Genomic DNA, 25581 nt, shown 5'->3' with positions numbered 1-25581 from the left:
ATGAATATTCAGCGTTGTTTTCCTTTAGGACTGATTGATTTGATCCACTTGTAATCCAGGAGTCTTTTCCATCACCACAATTTGAAAGCATCAGTTCTTCGGCACTCATGAAGCCTATGGGTGTGTGCGTGCTAAGTCGCTTCAGTCGTGTCTGACTCTTTGCGACCCCATAGACTGTAGCCTGCCAGGCTCCTCTGTCCATGGAATTCTCCAGGCAAGAATACTGGAGTGGGTTGCCATGCCCTCCTCCAGGGGAGATTCTTGACACATGGCTCGAAACTGCATCTCCTGTGACTCCTGCATTGCTGGCAGATTCTTTATGGCTGAGCCACCACGGGAGCCCAAGAATACTGGAGTGGGTAGACTATCCCTTCTCCAAGGGAATCTTCTTGACTCAGGAATTGAACCACGGTCTCCTGCATTGCAAGCGTATTCTTTACCGCCTGAGCTACCAGGGAAGACTCATGAAGCTTATGGACCCATTTAAAAGTATATAATTAAATACACAGAATTAGAGACTTCCCTGGCAGTCTGTGGTTAGGACTCCAAGCTTCCACTGCAAGGGGAGCAGGTTCCGATCTCTGGTCTGGGAACTAAGGTCCCTCATGTCATGTGGTATAGTCAAAAAATTAAATAAATAAAAACATAGGATTATAATGGTAACCAACAATACCAAACACCAGAGCTTAAGATGCATTTTTCAAGAGCAAGAGATAATAATACGTGCTTATTTATTCATGCACTAAATAAAGCATAGTTGCTGACTTAAACCCACCATAATTTCTAAGTCATGATAAGTGTTAAGAGTATTTTGAGGTATCTGCAACAATTTTAATGTAGTGGAGAAATAGCTGTGAACACCACGGGGCTGTGTTGATTCCATTTATTATTGGAGGAAACGCTCAATTTCAATAGAAGTTTCCTGAAACTAAAAGCTGTGAATTTGCCTCACTCAAGCTCCTGGACTTCCTAAATTCACTCCGCAGACCCTAACAGGTCATGACCTCAGGTCTCTATCACTTCTCCAGAAATGCCAGCTACTGTTCTTTGGGACATGGATTTACCTTGAACATCTGTGAAGACTGATGACTCATTTCCTCAGGGAACACAGATCCACGTATGCAGACATAATGTTGGCCAGACAATTGCAGGTGGTCCCCAGACGCTCACAAGTCCCCCTCGGATCCCAGAATAAAGAACCTTCCTTCCTAAACAGACGTCAGAGTCCTCATCCATTCAGCAGTTTCCTTCAAGAGGAAAATTATCATGCTATCCCCAAACATACACAGTCCTTTGGAAAAAAAGAAAAAGACAAAGCAATGAGGAAAACTGACCACAGGCTTTCCAGGTGGTGTAGTGGTAAAGAATCCGCCCACCAATGCAGGAGATGCAGGTGACGTGGATTTGATCCCTGGGTCAGGAAGATCCCCTGGAGTAGGAAATGGCAACACACTCCAGCGTTCTTCCCTGGAGAATCCCATGGAAAGAGGAGCCTGGCGAGCTGCAGTCCGAGGAGTGGCAAGGTGTCAGACACAACTGAGTGATTAACACTTCCTTTTTATCTTTCACTTTGCATAGTGTTTTCAAGGTCCATCCACGTCGTAGCATGTGTCGGTATTTTATTTCTTTTTAAGGCTGAATGACATTCCACTGTGTGTGTCTACCACAATCTGTTGGTCCATCCATCCACTGACGGCTCCACGTCGCCTTACAGGACAATCTAAGCTGTCCTTGACCTGTCTTCTGATACACCTTACTCCTGACTTGAAGCTCCCATATTTTGAAACATCCTGTTTGCTGTTCCATTCCTCTCTGCCTTTGCACTGTTCCCTGTTCCCTCAGCCTGCATTTGCCCAGCCAAGCCCCCTTGCCTAACTGAATGACTAAGCACGTGCACACACAGAACTGACCATTCAGAAAGAAAACATTTTTCTTAGCCATCCAAGTCAGCAGGCAGCTTCGACCCATCACATCCCATTTCCAGGTCTGATTACTTCACAGAGTCCAGTTTGGAAGAAGACATAGGGGTGAGGCCAGCAGAGAGATGGAGGTGGGGGAGGGAGGGACGCGTAACGGGGGTGCTGTTTGATTACACTAATTACTAATAATGGCCCAAACCAGGAACCCGACCACAAGTCAATTCATTTTTAAAGCCGTATAATAATGTTTAGGATAAGGAATTAATTTTTATAGCCACTGGAGCAGTGGAATTTCCACTGCAATACAGATTTATTACAAATTACATTTTCCCCTTAAGTGGTTAGCATAAAGACAAAGAAGAAAGGACTCCTTGGCCAGAGCCCCCTCGGACTAGACTGGAAACCAAGGGTGGGTGTTAGAGGGGCAGCCACCCCCACCCCCAGACCGCACTCCCCGAATGGCAGATGCCTCCCACCCAGCTCAGCACCTCTCATTCCAGGAGGAAGTGAGTAACATCCTCTAAGCTTCCCGTGGAGACCAGGGCACCATGCAGACCCCCGGCTGCCTGGTTGACAACCTGGAACGGGAACAGCAATGCGGAGTTGGGGAAGTGAGTGGTGTGGTTCCTCAGGCTCCAATTTTCAGTCCAAGGAATGTTGCTTTCAGAGTATAATTTTTGGTTCACTCTTTACCTGCAAACTCCCTGCCTTTTCAGACTAACCATTGTCAGGTGGGGCAACTGTGGAGACCCTGAGGTCCTCAGGCGGGGCAGGCTTCCCTACCCTCCATCCGAGACAACCAAGCCGCAGGTTTCCCGGGAGGATCCCAGGCCAGGTTTGGTGTCAGCGCCCCCTCCCCTGCCTGTCCAGCTCACCCTCCGGCCTCACTGCTGACCGCAGCTGTGCACCGGTCAGCAGAGCAGCGTTGACAGGCAGTGCCCCGGCCGGCCTTGGTACCCTTGTTGGGCAGGGAGGCATGGGGCCTGGGAATCTGCCTGTTAAAGCACTTCTGGTTCTGATGATGAGCCTCTATGTGAATCCCTTCCCTGGAAAAGGCTCTCAGAACCGCTTCCATGTGCACCCCCCAGGGCCAGTGGAAATGATCCACTTTGAGCCCTGAATAAATCGGCTTTGACCATAAGGAACCATGAACTCTGACACACCTGGAAACAGGCAGGGGGGTGTGGAGCAGACAGCAGGGTGTCAGGGACTCCTGTGCTTCCGAAACATCAAAGTCACTTCCTTCGGCAAGCCACAGGTTTTTCAGGGCAGAGCTGCAGGACTCTGCTGCAGAGGCGGCTTTCGTCCAGACTCTGACCAGGCAACAGGGAGGTACTGCAAACCCGGTACCTAAGCACAGAGGGTCCCAGCTGTCGTGTTCAGCCTTTCCAAACATCAAGGCCCCTGACCTCACTCTCTCCCATCCACTGGTCCAGCCATCCTTCCCAGATATCTCATGAGATAATTGACCTAGGGTTTTGTCCACCTCCCCTTTTTTTTTATAAATTAGTTTATTTTCTATTCTTTAACTTTACAATATTGTATTTGTTTTGCCATACACTGACATGAATCCACCATGGGTGTACATGTTTTCCCCTTCCAGCTTTTTTTTTTTTTTAAGTTATGATAAGATATACATAATAGTCACCATTTAGCCACTCATAAGAGTGCAATTCGGGGCTTCGCTGGTAGCTCAGCTGGTAAAGAATCCACCTGCAATGCAGGCAACCCCAGTTTCATTCCTGGGTCGGGAAGTTCCCTTGGAGAAGGGATACGCTACCCACTCCAGTATTCTTGGGCTTCCCTGGTGGCTTAGATGGTAAAGAATCCACCTGCAACACGGGAGATCTGGGTTCGACCCCTGGGTTGGGAAGATCCCCTGAAGGAGGGCATGGCAACCCACGCCACTATTCTTGCCTGGAGATTTCCCATGGACAGAGGAGCCTGGCAGGCTACGGTCCCTGGGGTTGCAAAGAGTCGGACATGACTGAGCGACTGAGCACACACACAGGAGTGCAATTCAGGGAATTCCCGGGGGGTCCAGGGGTTAGGGCTCTGCGCTTCCAGTGCAGGGGGCACAGGTTCTGTCCCTGGTTGGGGAACTAAGATCCCACAAGCTGCAGCCAAAAATGTAAAAAGTGCAATTCATCGGCATTAACTACATTCACGACATCGTGCCACCTTCACCATTACCTGAAGTTTTCTCATTATCTCAACTGAAACTGTCCCTGTGAAACACTAACTCCGCCATCCCCCACGCCAGCCCCTGGGAACCTCTATTCTTTCCATCTCTATGAATTTAGCAACGCAGTTTCCTCATATTAGTGAAATCATATGATACTTGTCCTTCTATGTCTGGCTTATTTCACTTAGCGTAAAGTTTTCAAGGTCCATCCATATTGTAAATATGCCAAAATTTCATATCCTTTTATATTGGAATGGTAGTCCATTGTATGTTTATCCATTCATCCATTCATCTGTTGATAGACACGTGGGTTGTTTCCACCTTTTGGCTGCAGTGAATAATGCTGCTGTGAACATGGGTGTACAAATATCTGTTCCAGTTCCTGCCTTCAATTCCTTGGGGTGTATACCTAGGAGTGGAATTGCTGGATCATACAGTAATTCTATATTTTTGAGAAACCAGCAAACTGTTTTCCATGGCAGCTGCATCATTTTACATTCCCAACCTCCAAAGCACAAGGGTTCCAATTTCTCCACATCCTTTCCCACACGTGTCATTTTTCGTTCTGTAAATAATAAGCCACCTTAGTAAGTGTGAAACGACATCAATTTTTCATTTTGATTTGGACTTCCCTAACGACTAATGGGTCCCACAGAGTCAGACATGACTGAAGCGACTAAGCAGCAGCAGCAATGACCAATCGTGCTGAGTGACCCGGGTTTCGCTGCGATGAGTCAGACTTTGGGAATATTTGAGAAAGCCCCAGAGGTCCTTGGGAGCACCTGGCTCATGTGATGGTTGGGAAGGACTTGCTCCCCAGCCTCCGAGATGCTGTCGGCTGCGCCCACCTGTGTGTGCTAGGCCGGCCATGCCCAGCCCAGCCTGCTGCCGGGCCACCTCTCCCGGCCTGGTTGGGACTGGGCCAGACACTTAGACATGTTCATCTCATTAGACTTCCTGAACTCTCTCAGGAAGCCTTCAGTGAGATTCCCTCGGTCTCCAAACTGGCTTGAATTTAGATTCCAACTGGAGCATTTTTCTCCTTTACCTGAAAAAGTCTAATTAAACAGAAAAACTGGAGGGTTTTTTTCCTGCCTGCTTTTGCCATAAGGAAAATTTCCCCTCCATTTCCTTTGACATTAGCATTCCTGGTTCATATCACAATCAGTTTGCCTCAGAAAGCCCAGGTAATAAGAGCTAACAGCACCTCACCACCACACACACACACACACACACACACATAAGATCAGCTAGCCAGGTAGGAGGGCATTCCCTCCAGCAGGCTGGGTGTGACCTCAGCCATCGAAGTCCCATGAAGGAATTCATCCTCTCAAGGCAGCTTAGACATATGCTTTCTTAATGAAAGCAGCCATCCCTGACCTACTTGGCAGGTCGATTTGGACTGGACATTTTCTTAAAGCTAGATATGTTGACACCCCCAACACTAGTGCCTCTGAAATATATGACCCCATCATCAAAGAGCTTCCTCTCCCAAAATTTCCCTTTTTCTTTAAAAGATTTTTCTTAATGTGGACCATTTTTGAAGTCTTTGTTGATTTTGTTACAATATTACTTCTGTTTTAAGTCTGGGTTTTTCACTGTGAGGCATGTGGGATCTTAGCTTCCTGAGGAGGGATTGAACCCACACCCCCTGCGTTGGAAGGTGAATTCTTCACCACGGGACCACTGGGGAAGTCCCCGTCCCAAAATTTCCAATGTGGAATCTTTTGGAAGAGCACCAGACAGTACAAAAATCACAAATGCCTAACCGGGGCCACGTTACTGAACTTCTCTGCATCTCTCTCTCCCCATCTGTAAAATGAGTATGACATGACCGCTGTTCTTTCCTATGATAAGCGTGAATGAAGGACAGGTGTGCTGAATGGCCAGGGCTGTGGAGATAAGGGGACCCCAAGCCTTTCAGAATCACACGGTCTCAATTGGTCCTCCTTACCCCCAGGTCTCAGGAGCTCTGGAATCTAGGGTAAGTGGTAAGGGCACAAGATCCCGAGAGGTTTGGAAGTTTGAAGGAAGGCAAAGGGCTCAGCAGTTAAAGAATCCGCCTGCCACACAGGAGACACAGGTTCAATTCCGGGGTCAAGAAAATCCCCTGGAGGAGGAAGTGGCAAGCCACTCTAGTATTCTTGCCTGGAGAATCCCCATGGGCAGAGGAGCCTGGCGGGCTACAGACCATGGGGTCGCAAAGAGTCGGACATGACTGAGCCACCAAAGAGGGCACCGAGGGCGCCTCTGGATGTGGCACCATCACGGAATCCTCCAGAGAAAAGGAGGGAGCTTGTGAGGACCAGTTGAGGCCATAAGATTGGACCATGGCTTGGAGGCAGGACTCAGTGCGTGCTGCCCCGGGCCCCTGGAGCTGTCGCGCTCAGCTGTGGCTCACAGACTGTGTTCCCTCTCCAGTGACACATAGGTGGCAGGGCCACAACCTCCGGTCCCCACCAGGAGGCACCATCAGGAAGTGGGTCACAGACATGACAAGCTGCAGGAGGAAGGGCACCTACAACTTCTAACATCCACTGCCGCTCCCCAGGTTTGGGGGAAATCAAACTTGGCAGAATGGGCGATGGGTGGGTGGGAAATGGGTCATTTCTCTATCAACTCATTCCCCTGTCCTTTGCTGGAATAACTTCATTCTCGTTAGTGGCTAAAACTGAGAACGATGTGACATTATCATAAAGGTAAATACATAATCACAGCAGGGGCAGGTTTCAAAGCTGATTATTTATCCAACCAACCGGAAACATGTGAGCGAAACCATCCTTCTCTGACAGGTGGGCAGGGTCAGAATTGCTTTGTCAGTGTGTACTTAAATGTTGATCTGTTGGGTTGGTGGCTCAGACAGTAAAGAAGCTGCCTTCATTGCAGGAGACCTGGGTTCGATCCCTGGGTCAGGAAGATCCCCTGGAGAAGTGAATGGCAACCCACTCTAGTATTCTTGCCTGGAGAATCCCATGGACAGAGAAGCCTGGTGGGATACAGTCCATAGAGTCACAAAGAGTCGGGCACAACAGAGCAACTAACATACTTGGGTCAATACCTTTTTAAAAGAGCACCTTTTAAGGAGCTGTCATTGGGTGGGGGCGTGTTGGTTGGGGCGCGGAGCATGGAAACCATTCCTGAGAGCCTCTTGGTGCCTCTCAACCACACATTCACATAGGGTTTCCCCCGTGATCAGAGCAAAGGTTTTTAGGGACCTGGATTGTGTTTTTAGAAATACATTTGGGGCTTCCCTGGTGGTCCAGTAGTTAAGAATCTGCCTTGCCATGCAGGGGACACAGGTTTGAGCCCTGGGCCGGGAAGATCCCACGTGCCAAGGAGCAACTAACCTGGTGCTCCACAACTGCTGAAACCACGAGCCACAACTACTGAAGCCCGCGCGCCTAGAGCCGGTGCTCCGCGACAAGAGAAGCCACTGCAATGAGAAGCCCGTGCGCCGCACCTGGAGAGTAGCCCCCACTCACTGCAACTAGAGGAAACCCGGTGCCGTGACAAAGACCCACCATGGCCAAAAAATAAATAAATCTTCAATTAAAAAAAGAAATACGTTTTAGATTCATTTTTCCCAACAGATTCTGCATGAGCTGGCTCAGCTGCCATGACAAAGCTCCACAGATGGGGCAGTTCACAGAACAGACATGTATTGTCTGAGTCTGGAGGCTGGACCGAGGTGTCCTGAGCATCGGTTCCCGCAAGACCTCTCTCCTTGGCTTGTTGTAGGCCACCTTCTCCTTGTACGTGATCATCCCTCTGAGTGTCTGTGTCCTGACTTTCCCTTTTTATCAGGACAGCAGTCCTGTTGCCTTATGGCCCACCCTAATGACCTTTTTTTAACCCAATCACCTCTTTAAAGACCCCCTCTCCAAGTACAGTCACACCATATACAGACAACCCTGGGGATTACTATGTGAACTTGGGGGAACATCACCCAGACCGTAATGGAGTCCTGCAAACACACATTACCCAGGCTGGGGAGGGTTTCCTGAAAACGATGTTGGACACGCTTCCGAGAGCTCTCCTGGTTCTAAGCACTGGCTTTATTTATTTTTAAGGAGAAATACACCAGAGGGTGATTTTAAAATAATAATATATTAAATAAATGCCTCAAAGGCAGAAGGAACATTCCAGAAAGTCCCAGACTTGAAGGACTGTCCTGATAATAGAGGAAGCAGATAGTTTAGACGCCCCAGGAGGTGGCCAGGAGGGCACGGGGAGGGGGCAGCCCTGCTGCAGGGAGCAGGGTGACGCTGCGACCCTCTCTCCTGTGTCCCCGTGGGCAGTCCCTCCGCAGCCTCATTAGCAGCCATCCCCCATCCTGGGGGGCGGCTCTCCTGCTCTGGGAGCCTCGGCGGCTCTTCCCTGGGGGGACGCAAGCAGGAGGCCAGTGCTGTCTGACACGTGTCAGGTCAAATCAGCAGCTTTCCTGAAAACATCTTCCTCGTCTGTCATCCCCGCCTGCAGCCATCCCAGGCCAGCGGTGGACAGAGAGACAGACAGCCCCCCTAATGATGCTAGGCAGGCAGGCAGCCCCCACAGCGCTGTCCTCCCGGCTCTCCAAAGGCCAGCGGAACAGTCACCATGAAGGGCACGGGCCCTGGGGGCCACAGCCCCGGTTTAGAACAAAGCCAGGAACCCAGGGTGGCATGGCTGGGAATGGGGAGGATCCTCACTTTCCTGCCGGCCTGTCCCTTCCAGGCTGCAGAAAGAAAAGGAGGGACCCGCTTCCTCTGGGGAATATATCCTTGCAGCATCTCTGAACCCCAGTCCACGATGGCCTCCACCTGTGTGTGCAGCCTGTGGCCCTGTTTTCTATATTGTTGTCACCGAATTTATTTCATCTGTTACTCTCATTGCTGACACTTTGGCATTTCAAACTTCGCACCAAGACAGAGACGTATGCTCTAGCCCATGCCCCCTGCCCAATCCTGAGCATTCTCTGCTGTTGTATGAAGCCTTCTAGAAGATTCCTCAGCCGGCCACCCTGGCCCTGGCCCTCGCACGGGCAGCTGGAGGGGCGTCCAGGTGCTCTGGCAACTGCTACTGCAGGGCCGGTGGGTGGGCCTTCCTTCCTAACAAAGGCCACTCCGCCCGCACCCCTTCCCTCCCTCGGGGTCCCTATCCCTGGGAAATTGTGGGAAAAGAGGCTAGTGAGATGAAAAGATAGAGGAAGGGAAGAAATGACAGCTCCTGAGCATCAAATGAGGCTCCGGGCACAGTGGATGGAGGAAAGGGGCGCTAGCCCTGGACACCTGGGTGGTTTTGTGTTCCCTCCCCCTGTCTGGAAGTTCAGTTCAGTTCAGTCGCTCAGTTGTGTCCAAGTCTTTGCGACCCCATGGACTGCAGCACGCCAGGCCTCCCTGTCCATCACCAAGTCCCAGAGTCCACCCAAACCCATGTCCATTGAGTCGGTGATGCCATCCAGCCATCCCCTGTCGTCCCCTTCTTCTGCCTTCAAACCTTTCCCAGCATCAGGGTCTTTTCCAATGAGTCAGTTCTTCGCATCAGGTGGCCAAAGTATTTTCAGCTTCAGTATCAGTCTTTCCAATGAATATGCAGGACTGATACCCTTTAGGATGGACTTGTTGGATCTCCTTGCAGTCCAAGGGACTCTCAAGAGTCTTCTCCAACACCACAGTTCAAAAGCATCAGTTCTTCGGTGCTCAGCTTTCTTTATGGTCCAACTCTCACATCCATACATGACCACAGGAAAAACCATAGCCTTGACTAGACGGACCTTTGTTGGCAAAGTCATGTCTCTGCTTTTTAATATGCTGTCTAGGTTGGTCATAGCTTTTCTTCCAAGGAGCAAGCGTCTTTTAATTTCATGGCTGCAGTCACCATCTGCAGTGATTTTGGAGCCCAGAAAAATAAAGTCTGTCACTGTTTCCATTGTTTCCCCATCTATTTGCCATGAAGTGATGGGACCGGATGGAAGGACACACAGAAAATATGGCACCTGCGGGCAGTGGCCGTGGCTGGCCTGAGTGCCCTGAGAGTGAAAGTCGCTCAGTCATGTCCGACTCTTTGCGACCCCACAGACTCTCCATGGGATTCTCCAGGCCAGAACACTGGAATGGGTAGCCATTCCCTTCTCCAAGATATCTTCCCAACCCAGGGATTGAACCCAGGTCTCCTGCATGGCAGGCAGGTTCTTTACCATCTGAGCCACCAGGGAAGCCTCGACGGGCAGGCAACTCAGAGGCCAGGGCACTACCGCAAACAGCTTCGCAGATAGGCAGACGTTATAAAGCAGAGGGGCGGGACTTTCCTGGTGGTCCAGTGGTTAAGAATCCACCTTCCGATGCAGAGGATATGGGTTCGATCCCTGATCAGAGGACTAGGATCCCACATGGCTCAGAGCAACTGAGTCCATGCTCCTCGACTAGAAAGAAGCCTGCACACTGCAACTAAGACCCAAAGCAGTTATAAATAAATAATTTCTTTTTAGAGCAGAGGGGAGGGAAAGGCTTGGGAGGGTGGGAAGCAGGGAAAGAAGAAATCCTCTATGGCAACATCTGAACCCCAGAGAGGAGCAGAGGGGAAAACAAAGACAGGGCCCTGGCTTGACCTCCCCCACCCGCAGGGCGCTTTGCTGCCGCCAGGCACACCTGCCTCTTGGGTGACTGTGGGAGACACTTCCTGGCCACTGCCACTCAGAGTGCCCCTTGCCCCGATTTTTGTTCTTCTCTTCCCAAAATAGCCATGCTTTGTTCTAAAGTAGGGGCAAGGGCCCCAGAGACCATGCACAGGACAGAAGGGTTTCTGCTTGGAGGACATCAGGGAGAGGCTTGGTTGAAGCCGCTTGGTTGGCCCCTGGGGTTCCCCCCTGCCCAAGACCGTGCATAAATGCACAAGCACGGTTCAGGCTCCCAGCCAAGCAAGGAGCTAGCACACTGATGCTCCAGTGCCCGGATGGTGCCCCCGGGGCACACAGATGGGACTCACTGTCCTAACACCCTCCATAGCACAGCCCCCACCACACTGGTCTTCTGAGTTCTTTTGTCTCCAATTAAAAAGCAAAATCAACACCCTGAAGGGGTGGCTTCTCTTCTTCCCGTTATCCTGCAGGGTGATCGGCACAGAGGATCCCTCAGGCTGCAGTAGAAAAATACCTGGCCCAGGGGAGGCGAGAAGCAGGGCACAGGGCAGCCCAGGTCGACTCCGCCATAAACGGCCACACCCCTGCCATGCCGGGCACTGTAGCATCCCGGGGCCCTCGGCTGGTGGCGGCTGCCAACTGCATCCTCAGGAAGGGTGCCAGCATGACCTTGGCTCCAGGAGGGAGGCTGTTGTGCTTCTGGGCATGGGCAGGGTGGGGGGGCACTTTCGGTGGTAAACAGTCTTGCCCGCTGAGATGGGGAGGCTTTGGGACATGAAAGAATATTATCACAGGGGCTCATTAACCTGGCTCCCAGACAGAAAGCCGGAGACTGTTACTGTTCTCTTGGCAGGATTTTTTTTTTAATCCTCACGTATTACAAGAACATGAATTAAGCTCTGATGAAGGCGATATTAATTAATTACATGAAGATCCACATGGGAGAGGGGAGGGGGTATGGAGGGGGAAGGCTGCTCCGAAGATCCTGGGGAGGAAATGTTGCTGTGTAAAGGCACTTCTCATTGTTTCTGCCTCTCTCCGGCCGCAGATGTGGCTCCAAAGGGTTTAAGCTGTGGCTCTGAGACAGAGGAGGAAAGCAGGGGTGCTGGGTGGTGGCATCCACAAGGGCAGAGCGGGTGGGGGGACCCTAGCACAGGTTACCATCTCCTCGCACCACAAGAAAGGGATGAAATCCATTTCATGTATTCTAAACCGGCTGCTCCCAGCCCCGAGCCCTGCAAGGCTCAAACAAGAAGAGCCTTCACTGCTCTTTTTAGAGTCTTTAAGAACAATCTGGCTAAAGGCAGATTGGTCTCCAAAATATTTTGCAGGGGACTCTTTAACCTCCTTCTCCAACTCTGAGTCCCAGAGGTGGGGGCCACTGCCACAGAAGCCCGCCTCCCTTTCCCCAAAAAAGACCATCCTAAGGAGAAATGTAAGACTGAACTTGACAGTCGGGAGGGGGACCCTGCAGCCTGAGCTTTAAACAGCTTGGATGTCAGCGGTCACTTTCCAGGTGGCTCTTAGATACCAGCACCTTACCCCCACACCCTTGAAGTGGGACAAGCCTGGGATTTCCAGCACCCCTACCTTCATTAGAAAAGACCCCAAAGCTGGGAAAGATTGAAGGCAAAAGGAGAAGGGGGCAGCAGAGGATGAGATGGTTACATAGCATCATGGACTCAATGGACATGAATTTGAGCAAACTCCTGGAGCTGGTGGAGGACCGGGAGCCTGGCGTGTTGCAGTCCATGGGGTTGCAAAGAGTCGGACCCAACAAGTTCCCTGGGGAACTGAGCAGACCCTTAGGGTAAGGGGCCCACCAGCAGGATCTGGGTCAGTTGGGGAGAGATGTGGAAGCTGCAGAGAAGGGAGCCAGGAGTTGGTCTGGAGACACCCAGAGGCAGGAGCTGTGGATTAGGTCTGTCTGAATCAGGTCCTCCCCTGGAAGGTGAGGGAACCAGGAGGCAGTCAGACTTGAGTTCAGCGGAGGGGAAAGCCTGTAGCAAGTACCACTTTTCATCTGGGACCACAGAGGCTCCCAGTAGGAAGGAGTTCTCTCCCTAGTGCTGTCACAACCATCGCTTTGGGGACAGGACAGATTCTAGTCTAATATCAAGGTCTCCCCTTTATTAGATATTCTGCTATAGACACAGTAGATCTTCCCAGGTGACACAGTGGTAAAGAATCCTCCTGCCAATGCAAGGAGATGCAAGAGAGGCAGTTTTGATCTCTGGATCGTGAATCCCTTGGAGGATGACATGGCAACCCACTCCAGTATTCTTGCCTGGAGAATCCCACAGACAGAGGAGCCTGCTGGGCTATGGTCCATAGGGTCACAGAGAGACACAACTGAAGCGACTTACCGGAGTGGGTAGCCTATCCCTTCTCCAGCGGATCTTCCCCACCCAGGAATCAAACCAGGGTCTCCTGCATTGCAGGCAGATTCTTTACTAACTGAGCTGTCAGGGAATACGAAGCAACTCAGCATGCACGCATAGGTGGAGTATCTGTGTTCCCCTCAAATTCATTTGTTAAATTCCAGTGCCCAAGGTGATAGTATTAGATGAGGCCTTGTGGGGGGCGGGGGGCAGGAAACCAGGTCAGGAGAGTGATGGAATTATAAAAAGGACCCCTTGCGCCATTGCCCCTCCAGCCCTGTGAGGACGCAGTGAGAAGGCACTTCTAGGAACCAGTAAACAGGCTCTCACCAGGCACCAAATCTGTTGGCATCTGGACTGTGGACGCCCAGAACTGTGAGAAGTAAATATCTGCTGTCTATAAGCTGCCTAGTCTATGGTATTTTTATTAAAGTAGCCCAAACGGACTAAGAGAGATGCTTTCTGCCAGATTGAACCAGGCTTAAACATTCTGAAGCAGCATCCGTAAAATGTCAGACACGGAGCGGATGTTACAAGCCATTTCTCTTATCCACCTGGGCTGGGGGCTTGGGGAAATTCAAGACAGATTTGGAGCTAAAGCAGATCCTATTATTCTCTCCACAGACCAGAGGAGAATTTTTTTGTGCATTTGTGCAGGGTATTCTCATCCAGCATTCACTCCCATCACTTTGCATCAGGGGAGCTAGAACGCTAAAAGCCACATCTCCCAGAGACCTGCCTTTTACAAGACATCAGATGTGATTTAGGGTCTGCCAACAGATGCACTTGTGTAATATCTGGACAGGGATGTCCTGACTCTTCTCTGAGGTGGTGGAGGTTCGTGCGTGAGTTTCCAGGCTCCTGACCCCGCCTTTCACTGTCTTCAGCTCCACACGCATGAAGCAGTGGTGATGCCTGAACCTCTGGATCACAGCTGCAGTGCACAACCTTGTAATTAGCAATGGCCCCCTCATTTTCCTTTGTGTTAGCCTTCCATTAACCCTGTGAACACCTGCTTTCCCATATTCAATCTCTTTTGGCTTAAAACACCCAAAGTGGTTTCTGACTTTAAAGACACAGCTTCTAACATTTCATCAGTAACTACAACACTTGCTGTCAGCTTTTGGTAGACACCCACTATTTTTAGACTAAGCCTTTTAAAATTATTATTCAAGAGTGGCCATTGAATTGTGTCATGTATCTCTTCCATATCTGCTGAGATTGTCCAGCCCTCTGGTGTTTAAACCTTAATCTGGTGTAGATACTTCTGGGCTAGTGTGGGGTTCAGGGCTTTAAACATTAAGCTGAACAAAACTGTCAAAAAATCAACAGGGACTTCCCTAGCGGTCTAGTGGCTAGCAGTCCTCGCTCCTAATGCTGGGGGCCCAGGTTCAATCCCTGGTCAGGGAACTAGATCCCACATACTGCAACTAAGACCCAGCACAGCCAAATAAATAAACACACAAGTATTTTTAAATATAAATAAATGAATAATCAACCTTTTGAAGGGCACTGGGAATCAACCAAAGGCAGACAATAAGCTGAGAAGTTCTTGCTCTTAGAAAACGGCCAGAACTTCAGGTAAGAATAGCAAGGGCTGTGGTCTTCCTCTTACCTGGGGCTGCCCCCAGCCTCCCCATATGCAGTCAGCGGTACAGGTGGATCAGGGGGTGGGGATTGATTAGGTACAAGGAGGGGAAACGCAGAGTTCTGTAAGCTCGGGGCTGTTTGTTGAGACAAGCAGCAAACCAGTCAGAAATTTACCAGGGAGAGCCTGGAAAGGAGAGAGTGCGTAGAAGCCCTGAAATCAGTTTTCAAAAATGCCTGTCTGCCTGGGGAGCTACGTGCACGCGGGTCACCCGAGGGAAGCTGGAAAGAGGCCGGCATAAAGGACAAGCCAAGGGAGGCTGGGCTTTGAGTCGGCACCACAGGGAGGAAGGTTAGGGCTCCAGGTGCTTGAGCACAAACTGTCAACATCACTGGCCATCCACCGAGCAACGCAGACTCGAGGGTGACCCTGAGGAAGGCAGGCTGAAGAGTCAAATATTCAAGCCCAGATATGAGCAGCCATACACCACAGTGGGGATAGATCCTCCAGACAAGACAGCAACAAAAACAAAACTCAAGACATCCAATGTTTGGGATTCTGCAGTTTCACTGCCATGGACCCATGTTCAATCTCTGGTTATAGAACTAAGATACTGCAAGCCCTGCAGTGTGGCCGAAAAAAAAAGTAATACACACACCAATGAATATTTCTTGGAATTCCTTGGTGGTGCCGTGGTTAAGACTCCACACCTGCACTGCCGTGGCCAGGGTTCAATTCCTGGTCAGGGAACTAAGATCCCACCAGCCAAGCAGTGTGGCAAAAGAGAAAAGAGGAGGAGCTTCCCTGGTGGTCCAGTAGTTAAGAACCCACTCTGCGATGCAAGAGACGCCAGTTCAACCCCTGGTCCTGGAAGATCCCACATGCTTTGGAGCAAATAAGCCAGTGTGCTACAGCTACTGAGACAGCACTCGAGAGCTCAGAGTTGCAACTACTGAGTCCACGCACTGCAACTACTGAAGTGCCCGGAGCCTGTGCTCCTCCACGAGAGAACCCACTACAGGGAGAAACCTGCCAACTGCCACAGAGAGTAACCCCTGCTTGCTGCAACTTGGGGAAGCCCGTGTGCGGCAACACAGACCCACCACAGCCAAAAAATAAAATAAATAAACAAATCTTTTTAAACAGAGAGAAAGAAAAGAAAAAAAAAAGAGACTACGGAGATACTGCAATATATTATTTTAAATGTCCACTTTCGAGCAAAAATAATGAGACATTCAAACAAACAGGAGAGCGTGAACCACACCCGGGGAAATACAGCAGTTGAAAGAGACTGATTCTGCCCTGACGCTGGAGTTAGTTTCCAGGCCCCTATTAGAAATCTGTTCAAAGAACGGAAGGATGCAGACACTGTTAAAATGACAAATTGTGTGTTGTGTACATGTTGCCACTATTTTTAAACTGAATACAAGAGGGGAAAAAAAGAACTAAAGGAAAGTATGTCCACAGAATTAACGAAAACATGATGACCACTCAACAAACAGTTTCAGTAGAGAAACAGGAATGATCATTCTAGAGATTAAAGGCAAAATAACTGAAATGAAAAATTCACAAGATGGGCTCAACAGCAGACTTAAGATCACAGAGGAATCCAATAACTACTTAGAGATGGAATTGCTGATTCACAGAGTAGGTATAAGTTTAAATCCATATGAAATTTTCAGGAAATTTAGCAGAGTTCTGCTTGCTCCTCATCTTTGCCAATAACTGTGATTATCAGAACCTTAATTGTATTGAACATGAATCTATATCTCATTGTGGTTTTCACTTTCATTTCCCTGATGACAAATGAGGTTGAGCAGGTGTTGATGAGTCAACTGACCATTCTTGCATCTTTTTTTGTGTGTTTTTTTTTTTTTACTTGTTTCAGTTGTTTTATCCACTTTTGAATGCTTTTAAATTTAATTTTAGTAATTCTTTATGGGGCTTCCCTGCTGGCTCAGTGGTAAAGACTCCTCCTGCCAATGCAGGAGATTCGGGCTCGATCACTAGTTTGGGAAGATCCCCCCAGAGAAGGAAATGGCAACCCACTCCAGTATTCTTGCCTAGGAAATCCCATGGACAGAGGAGCCTGGCGGGCTGCAGTCCGTGGGGTCGCAGAGCTGGACACGACTGAGTGACTAAACAGCAACATTTCTCTATGGAGTCTGGGTTCAAGCCTTTTGTTAGATGTGTGTTTTGCAGGTATTTTCTCACAGCCAGCAATTTGCTGTTTCGTTGTTTCAGCGATACAGCATGGACTGTGTAAAGCTAATATAATTAGACATTTTCAAAATTGACGAAGTCGTCATCACAGTGGGAAACTTCAACATGTATCTCAGAAATTGGCAGATCAAACAAACCAAGAATAAATAACTCCATAGAGAATTTCAATAGCAGCTGTAACCAATGTGATGGTCCCAGGGTGGCCACTCTGATAGGCTTCAGGAATTCTCACTCTATGCAGAGGCTGCCCAGTCATCCAGGACCTAAAGGCTATTTACACTCAGCTACAGAGTAAATCTCAACATTAAAATACCATGTTATGCCCAGTTTGGCAAAACATTCTTTAAATGAGAACATCCAGGCAGGGCAATAAGAATACAGAAAGATGAACTGTCCTGTCCATCTTTGGCATAAAAATTGGTCCAAGCCTTTGGAGAAGAACTTGGCAATATATATCAAAATTACAAATGTGTGCTCTTTGGCCCAGTTACTCCACCATCTCAAACCTATGCTCCTGAAACATTTGCACACCTGTGCAAATATATGTGGTTCAAGCATGCTTTTGCAGGTGACATTAGGTGTGGCAATCCAAGTGACCCATGTCTTGCAATTTGGTTCTGAGCAATTCATCTCTCATCCATCTTTGGACCTCCCCTGGTGAGCTCCCTGACATTTTCTTATGCCTGCTTCCAGGGTTAGGGCGGCTCTACTCTCTGAGACTGGATTGACTCTGTTTTAAAATGTTTTCTGAGTTCTTCGCAGTAGAATCACAAGTACACTGCCCACAGCAAAGGTTCCTTCGCGTCTGTCAGAAACCCTCCAGGCACTTCACAATGTGATCCCTGCCTGTGGGTTACCCTTGTGTGTGCGTGGTAGGTGACTTCAGTCGTGCCCAACTCTTCGTGCCTCCATGGACTATAGCGCGCCGGGCTCCTCTGTCCATGGGATTCTCCAGGCAAGAATACTGGAGTGGGTTGCCAAGCCCTCCTCCAGGGGATCTTCCCAACCCAGGGATCAAACCAGCATCTCTTATGTCTCCTGCATTGGCAGGTGGGTTCTTTACCACTAGGGCCCCTGAGAAGCCCCACGTGCTACCCCCTCATCTGCCAATTTCCAACTGTGCCCTCTGGCTCTATGGACTCCCTCAATTGACCAACTTGTGCTGATTCCTGCCTTTGGGCCCTAAGGGGAAGGATCCCGTCCCCTTCAACCGAGCGCTGTCCCCTCCTCTGCTTCATCTCTCTACTCCCCTCTCCCATCCCTCACAGCCCTGCATCGCTACTTGGCACAGCACAGCTCCGTCTGATCTGGGTGCCATGCCCTCAGCTCCCCAGCCCTCTGTGCATGCCAACTCCATCCAGAACTGTAGTTACGATACAGTCATCTGTCTTCCTTATCTTTTATGACTTAGGTTCCCCATAGGAAGCATAGTGTCTGGCACATGGAGTTTCACTTCTCCCCCCCCAAAAAAATTCCTTTTTTTTTAACTTGCATTTTTTAAATTTTTGAATAATTACTTAAAAAATGTTTTTATCAGAGTATAATTTTTTTACCATGTTGTATTAGTTTCTGCTGTACAACAGTGTGAACCAGCTATAGGTATACATATATTCTCTCCCTCTGTGACCTCCCTCCCACCCCTTGAGGTCATCACAGAGCACTGAGCTAAGCTCCTTGTGCTATACAGTCGCTTCCCACTCTTTTACATATAGTGGTATACATACGTCCGTCCGTCCCACCCTCTCCCTCCCCCCTTGTGTCCACAAGTCCATTCTGTACATCTGCATCTCTATTCCTGGCTGCAAATAGGTTCATCTGTACCATTTTTCTAGATTCCATATTGCACATTAATATACAATATTTATTTTTCCCTTTCTGACTGACTTCAGTCTGTATGACAGACTCTAGTTTTATCCACATCACTACAAATGTCAAAATATTTCTTAAATATACAGCTAATCACAGGAATGAAGAGAGAAGAGCAGGACTTCCCTGGCGGTCCAGTGGTTAGGACTCCTCCCTTTCGCTGCCAAGGACTCAGATTGGATCCCTGACTGGGGGGAACTAAGAACTAAAATCCTCCCAACGTGGCCTCCCCCAAAAATGAGAGAGAGAGACAGGACAGAGGAGCAAAAGTGGGGCACTCGTGCGTCAGGGAGCAGTAAAGAGACCGACCGAATAACAGCACCTGGGGAGGTGGGTAGATCACGCCTTTCAGCAGGCTTCTGTCCACACCGACGATCAAATTAGCTGAATTCAGAGCTTCAGAGGCAGGCACGGTTGCAAAGAGCAAGTTCGGTTTCCTTTGGGAGCTGCCGAACTTCCAGTTAACCTTTTTAATCCCTGAAAAGCAGCACAGACCCCCATCCGCACACTTTTGTGTGCTCTGCAGCTGACTGGGGGGTGAGGGCAGAAAAATACCAGCCTCCATTTGGAACGTTAAAGAGAAAACTATTAAAGCGGCATTTTTTTTTTTTTTAAGAGAGAGTACAAAGAAGAATTACGAGAAACTCCCGAAATTACAAGTGTGGGTTACAGTAATTGCTAAATTACAGAGCTCCAACTTCATTAGACACACACCCTCTCAGCTTGCACGGTTTTCCAGGGCTGTCTCGAGCTGACAATCCCCAAAAACCTCGGTGGGAAGTCTGGCAGGGAGTTGAGTGGGGCTCACAGGGGCCCCCATCCTGGGCGAGGCTGGAATGCAGAGATGGGCCAGAACTAGTAAGTTTCTGTTCTCTAATCCTGAACTCCCATGGGGGGACAATACAGCCTGCACAGGGGGCTGCAGGCAGAACTGGGATGTTAGCAGGGTTTTTTTAATTCTGCGGAAGCAGCAATGGTCTGTAGCCAATTGATTTGGAAGCCCCGAGAATTTGCCTTCAAAGACCCTGGATTCAGTCCAGTCTCCAGCATCATTTTCACCATTCCAATTGTGACATCTAAAGTTTCAAGGATAAATTCTCTCCTCCTCTGAGGATTACCACCCATTTCTGCATAAACATGCTCTCCTTTGAACAACATCCTTTTCCATGTTCATATCCCTGGTACCCTAGACACACCAGCTACATACACATGTGTTCTCTTTTTTAATGAATGAATAAATTGGGGACTGGGCTGGGTCTCCATTGCGTGGCACAGGCTTTCTCTAGTAGCGGTGCTCGGCCTTCTCACTGCGGTAGCTTCTTCTGTTGCAGAGCCCAGGCTCTAGAGCACAGGCTCAGTAGTTGTGGTACGCAGGCTGAGCTGCAGCACGGCATAGGGGATCTTCCTCGACTGGGGATCGAACCCGTGTCCCCTGCATTGGCAGACCACTGAACCACTTAACCACTGAACCACCAGGGAAGCCTGCATACATCTTTCACATAGACACACCTTATGCTTTTCATGTTGCCTCCAAGCACTTAAGGCAAAGGCCTGAGTCCCACCTTCAAAATTTCTGAAGTGAGCCAGGATATGAATCTACAGCTTCATCAGAGCCCAGATGCAGCTCAGATGCGTATTAGACTGATAACCCCTCACAGTCATGGCCTGAGGGAGGAAGGGGCAAGTTCTTTTCCTGGGGAAATGTATCTATTTTGCATACGACTGTTTTTTTTTTTTTTTTTTACACACCACATTTGTAGAAAATAAAAAATGACACGCAAGGAAGCAGGTCACACGCAGGAGGGTGGGGGAGAGGTTCAGGTCACAGCCTCCCCTGAGCGGCTGCCCCGTGGAACCCGGCCCCACCCTCTGGGTCCCTGCCTGCTTCTCAAGACCCGTACCAGCAGGTTGGCCTCCCCTAAACCATCCTAGCAGGGACTCCCTTGGTGGTCCACTGGGTAAGAATCCACCTTCCAATGCAGGGGATGCAGGTTCGATCCCTGGTTGGGGACTATGACCCCAAGTGCTGTGGGGAACTAAGCCCACGCACCGCAACTGAGACAAACCACCCTAGGACCTGAGGAAGTGGCCTTATTGACCAATTCAGTTAATTTCTGGACTTTCCTGCTGGTCCCAACGGCTAAGACTCTATGTTCCCAACGCAGAGGGCTCAGGGTCGATCCCTGGTCAGGGAACTAGATTTCACGTGCTGCAACTAAGACCCAGCCAAATAAATAAATATTTAAAAAAATGAATCAGTTAATGCATATGACATGTCCATGGGTCCAGCAGGTTTCTGCCCTCGTGAGGCTTCTGTTCTAGTGCAGAAGAGTCTCCTCACCTCTCTTACCAGAGCTCTCAGCTTCCCCAGAAATTACACCCCAAACTTATGCTGCCAGACAAGACACAGACCACCCAGTTCAAGTTGAACTTCACATACATAAAGGCTTCCCTGGTGGTTCAGACGGTAGAGAATCTGCCTGCAGTGCAGGAGTACTGGGTTCAATCCCTGGGTCGGGAAGATCCCCTGGAGAAGGGAACAGCAACCCGCTCCAGTGTTCCTGCCTGGAGAATTCCATGGACAGAGGAGCCTGGTGGGCTACCGTCCATAGGGTTGGAAAGAGTTGGGCTTGATTGAGTGACTTAACAATTTCACTTCTCACATACATAATGAATAATATTGTAGTGAAAAAAAGTTCCACGCAATATTTGGGACATACTTACATTAAAAAAAAAATCATTTGTGACCTATCTGAAATTCAGATTTAACTGAGCGACCTGAGTTTCTGTTTCCAGACTCTGGAAGCCCTAGGAATGCAGCTGGGAAGGACTCATTCCCCTACCCCACCCTGGTCACCCCTCTGCTCCCTCAATCTCTCTGTGCCTTGCAGGGACCCTGTGGCTTTGCCAGCCCTGTTCTCAGCAGCCTCTTCCACGGCCCCTGTGGGTTTGGGCTTCTTCTTACTCTGGGATAGGCCCCGTTCCGCTCTCACCACATCCTGCCGAGGTGCAGGGGCCCCCTGCCTGCCCCCCATCACTCCGAAGCACACACCTGGAGCCACATCCGCTGCTGTGAGACAGGCCAGGCCCAGAAGTGCTGAGACACAGACATTGCTTTAACACTTACTTTTAAGATTGCTTTAAAATGTACATGGGCTTCCCTGGTGGCTCAGGGGTAAAGAATCCACCTGCAATGCAGGACACGTATGCAGGAGACATGGGTCCAATCCCTAGGTCCAAAAGATCCCCTGGGGAAGGAAATGGCAACCCACTCCAGTATTCTTGCCTGGACAGAGGAACCTGGTGGGCTACATGGGGTCGCAAAAGAGTCGGATGTGACTGAGCAACTAAACAACAACAATTACATAATGAAGTTTACCATTTCAGCTATTTTTAAATGTGCAGGACTTCCCTGGTGGTCCAGTAGTTAAAATTCCGCACTTCCAATGTAGGGGGTGTGGGTTCAATCCCCAGTCAGGGAACTGAATAAGATCCCGCATGCCATGTGGCGTGGCCAAAAAAAAGTACAGCTCAGGGGCAGTAAGTACATACGCATTGTTGTCCAACCATCACCACCGTCCTCCTCCCGAACTTTTTCTCTCCCCAGACTGAAGTTCTGTCCGCATGAAACACTCACTTCCCCTTGCCCGCTCCTCCAGCCCCGGGCACCCACCACTCTAGCCAAGGATGTTCTAAGGGTTGTTGTTTTTCAGCCACTCAGTCGTGTCTGACTCTTTGCGATCCCATGACTGCAGCATGCCAGCCTTCCCTGTCCTTCACCATCTCCCAGAGCTTGCTCAAACTCATGTCCATCGAGTCAGTGATGCCATCCAACCATCTCATCGTCTGTTGCCCCTTCTCCTTCTGCCTTCAATTTTTCCCAGCATCAGGGTCTTTTCCAATGAGTCAGTTCTTTGCATCAGGTGGCCAAAATATTGGAGCTTCATTCAGCTTCAGCCTCAGTGCTTCCAGTGATTGTTCAAGGTTGGCTTCCTTTAAGATTGACTGGTTTGATCTCCTTGCTGTCCAAGGGACTGTTAAGAGTCTTCTCCCGCACCACAATTCAAAAGCAGCAATTCTTCAGCCAAGGGTTAGAAGTTCTATAGACGGCAGTCAGCACCAGGCTGAGAAAGACACCGTGTGGTACGTATCCCCAGCCCCCACCCCCAGCCACCATGGGGCCCCTGAGGGGATGCAGGAGCTGGGCAGAATCCTGATTCTAGCGGTACCCACCCTGGCTGGGCCAGCGAAGATGCCCCTGGGGCTTGCTTCCTGAGTGTCACAGCCCCAGACTCAGCTCCACCTGGGCAGTGTCCTCAGCCCCCCTCCCACTGGGTCACTCCACATGGCTGTTTCCTTCAGGGGACTTAATATTGCTTCATGGAACGGGCTCTGATGCCGTCACTAAGCAGGGAGATGGAGAGGCCATGGCTGTTCTCTACCATGTTGGGGCTGCCTGATGCTGGTGCACCTGGTACCCAAGGGCGGGAGGGGGAGCGGAGAAGGGGGGAAAGAAGGGTAGGAAGTGGGGGAGGAGGAGAAGGCAGTGATGTGGGCAACGGGCAGCATCTCCCTGGCAGGGCTGACTCTCCCAGTAATTAGTTTTTGAATCAGCCGTATGGTTCAAGCCCCACTCACTCTGGGCAGCTTTAATCATTTCCACTCCCTTTTCATTCTCTTTATTCACAGCCGTCCTCTCTGAACTGAAAGGAAGATGCTTTCTCTGCCGGGGATTTCGGCATTCTTGTAGCTGTAGCTTCCCCAAGGCCATGAAGGTCCTCTTGCCAGCGGAATCCCCTTTTTACCCGGGAAGTGGCGGCTACACAGCTGGGCAGGGAGGCCCGCGGGACCCTGAAGGGCCAGCCAGGGCCCTGAGCATGGAAGGCGGCCCGCAGCAGGCGTGTCCCCCGAGGCCAGTCCTGGGAACCCCGAGGCAGAGGCTCTGGAGGCAGTGGGGGCTCACACAGACCCAGAGGGATGGAGCCCACCTCCAGGGGTGCAAGGAGGAGAGCTGGTTCAAGGGGTGCTTACCAGCCCGCATAGCAGCCTGGCCTGCCCCCTGCCCCATCTCTGCCTGCCTTCTAGCCTCTCCGCCCTCCTGGCTCCTCTGGCTCCGAGCCCCCTCCTGGTTCAGAGCTTTGCACAAAGGAGGCCTTTCCCAACACTGCCCTGGAATGTGTTGGGTCCCCATTATGTGACCCTGCAGCATCGAAGTTCTCCGTCTAGCACTCACCCCCATGGACAGTAAGTACATCACCGCTCGGCTCTCGGGGACTCCCTGCTTGGCATTTTCCACCTGGTGTACGTTGTATGTGCTTCTTTTATAGTCAGGAAGTGGTGTTTACAAACAGGAGAGGCACACCCATAAACAGACCCAAAAGGAAAGCTCTGAGTCGGCCGATTTCCAGCCGGCTTCCTCCCCAGGTAGAGCCCACCTGCCTTGGGTCCTCAACGGACGCACGTGGGCAGGGCAGGTCTGGGCAAGCCTACAGGCTGCCAGTTGATTCTATTTTCTGGCTTGTCCACATCCTGCAGCCCAGAGCAGGGGAGGGGCTGACCCAGGACACCTGGTCCTCCCAGCTCTATTGGGACCCACCCACCACACCCAGCAGGAGGTTGTGGCCCATCTTTGGGGCCTCCTGCTCACCCTCTGGGACGACTTGCTGACAGCCCAGCCTGAATCTTAAAGGTCTTTCAGGAGCTCCTGGGGCCGGGGAGCCTGAAGCCAGGGTTCCGAGGGGCAGGAGAAGGCCATGGGGGTCTATGTGGGGATCAACTCGTCTGGGCTTCCCAGGATCTCCCTGGGTTTAGCACTGAAGTCCTTGGAAACGTCATGCCCAGGCAAGCTGAGACATTCAGTCACCTGGATCTACAGCAGGGGGTTTGCTCGGTTGGGCAGGCCTTCCCTCCTTGGATGGGAGGGGCAGGTGAGCTAGGTGGCGAGGATGGCCTAGGCCCCTCCTGGTCCCAGAGCGAGGCTGGCTGCTGTTGGAGGGGACAGCAGTGCAAGGGACAGGGAGCAGGCTGGATATGGTCAGTGGGCCCCTGGGAGGACGAGCAGGATTTCTGAGCCGAGAGCAGGGCCCCAGAGAGTCAGAGCCAGAGAGAGATGCTGCTGGACAGGGGTGGCCAGCAGGGGTGGCAGCGGGGACCGTTTTAGTCTGGAGGAGGGAGGGGGGTTTCAGGTTCAGGGACTGCTGAGAGTTATAGGGATTGAGGGACCGGGCGGAGCCAGGACCGCCTTGAGATGCCAGCCATCAGGGCTGCAACCCTGCTGGAAGGCCAACCCCCACACCCCCCGCCCGGGCCCACAGCACACACAGGTGTCGATGACACACCTCGGATTCTGAAGTAGGGGCTCCATGTGGTCACGGTCCATCCATTCATTAGGAGACCAAGTCCACTTGCCTTCTCCCGAATGAGCCAACCTGCCCAACAGAAGGGGCAGGGAGGCCCCAAGGGGCAGAGATGGTCCTGAGGCCACCCCACCTGGCCTGTTGGTGGCAGAGGCTCGAGCCCAAGTCACCCAAGTCCCAGTTCAGGGCTTTTCTGCTCCCCCCGAGGCTGGATGGGGGCAGGAATGGGGGTGTCATGGGTTGAAGTGACCCCCCCGATCCCCCAAATCAACGTCTACTCGGAACGTGGCCCTACGTGGACACACGGTCTTTGCAGTGTTAAGGTAAGAACCGAGATGAGGTCAACCTGGATTAGGGTGGGCCTGAGATCCAATGAAAAACACCAGAAGAGGACTGAAGCAGAGACTGCAACTACACAGCCACCAAAGCTGGAGAGGTGGGAAGGCT

The sequence above is a fragment of the Giraffa tippelskirchi genome, chromosome 3 (assembly GCF_054371585.1).
Source record: "Giraffa tippelskirchi isolate mGirTip1 chromosome 3, T2T-mGirTip1v1.2.pri, whole genome shotgun sequence".
Taxonomy (NCBI): Eukaryota; Metazoa; Chordata; class Mammalia; order Artiodactyla; family Giraffidae; genus Giraffa; species Giraffa tippelskirchi.
The sequence above is the reverse complement of the archived record's forward strand: the minus strand, read 5'-3'. Positions refer to the sequence as shown.